The sequence below is a fragment of the Nannospalax galili genome, unplaced genomic scaffold, assembly GCF_000622305.1.
Source record: "Nannospalax galili isolate Female #2095 unplaced genomic scaffold, S.galili_v1.0 scaffold666, whole genome shotgun sequence".
Lineage (NCBI taxonomy): Eukaryota > Metazoa > Chordata > Mammalia > Rodentia > Spalacidae > Nannospalax > Nannospalax galili.
Genome location: NW_008356473.1, coordinates 3,482,657 through 3,484,273, shown reverse-complemented (window position 1 = coordinate 3,484,273; position 1,617 = coordinate 3,482,657).

Below are 1,617 nucleotides of genomic sequence, written 5' to 3'. Positions count from 1 at the left end.
TTCTCTTGATCTTAGCCAGTCTGACTGGGGTAAGATGAAATCTTAAAGTGGCTTTAATTTGCATTTCCCTAATTATTAGTGATGTTGAATATCTTTTAAGATGCTTCATAACCATCATTACTTCTTTTGAGAACTCTCTGTTACAGATCCTTAGCCCATCTTTTAATTGAGTTACTTCTTGTCTTGATTCTCTGTTTTTTGAGTTCATTATATATTCTGGATATTTAATCTCTGTCATATGTGTCACTAGTGAAGATTTTCTCCCATTCTGTGGGTTTTCTGATCGCTTCCCTGGTTGCCTTCTTTGATGTACAAAAGCTTTTTAGTTTAATGAGGTCCCATTTGTTAATTCTTGCCCGTGTTTCCTGAGCAACTGATGTACAGTTTGGAAAATCCTTTCCTGCACCTGTATCTTGTAGTTTTTTTCCAATATTTTCTTGTAACAGTTTCAGAGTTTCAGGCTGTACATTGAGGTTTTTGATTTTGTACAGAATGAAAGATAGGGGCTTAGTTTCATTCTTCTACAGGTGCAGATCCAGTTTTGCCAGCACCATTTGCTGAACATGCTGTCTTTCCTCCAGCAAATATTCTTGGCCCCTTTGTCAAATATCAGGGAGCTCAAATCGTATTTACTCATATTTGGGTCTTCAATTTTGTTCCATTGATCTATGAGTCTATTTGTGGGCCAGTACCCTGTTGTATTTATGACTATAGCTCTGTAATACATCTTAGAATCCCATATAGTAATCCCCCGGCATTGCTCTTAGTGCTCAGGGTTGTTTTGGCTATCCGAGGTCTTTTGTGCTTCCATATGAATCTTAGGACAGTTTTTTTCCAATTCTGTGAAAAATGTCATGTGTATTTCGATTGGCATTGCATTGAATCTATAAATGACTATAGGTAGGATGGTCATTTTCACAATATTAATTCTTCCAATCCATAAGCATGGGAGGTCCTTCCATCTTCTGATGTCTTCCTCAATCTCTTTCTTTAATGATTTAAAATTTTCATTGTAGAGCACTTTAATGTCTTTGGTCAGGTTTATTCCAACATGTTTTTTTGCAGCTATTGTGAAGGGGAGTGATTCCATGTGCTCTTTCTCTGATTGCTTGTTATTGGTATATAGGAAGGCTACAGACTTTTGTAGGTTAATATTATATCCTGCCATTTTACTAAACTTGTTAATAATTTCTAGGAGTTTTCTGGTGGAATTTTTGGTGTCTCTTAGATATAATATCATATCATCTGCAAAAAGGGATAATTTGATCTCTTCTTTTCCAATTAATTTTCCTTTAATTTCCTGCTCTTCTCTTATTGCTCTTGCAAGAGTTTCAAGCACTATGGTGAAGAGAAGTGGAGACAGTGGCCCTGATTTCAATGGGAATGCTCCCATTTTTTCTCCATTTAGAATGATGTTGGCTGTGGGTTTGTTATATTTAATTATGTTGAGGTATGTTCCGTCCAGTCCCTTTAGGACTTTGAACATAAATGCATGTTGAATTTTGTCAAAGGACTTCTCTGCATCTATTGAGATGACCATGTGCTTCTTGTCTTTGAGCCCATGTATATGACTTATGACTTTTATTGACTTACGTATGTTGAACCATCCCTACATCC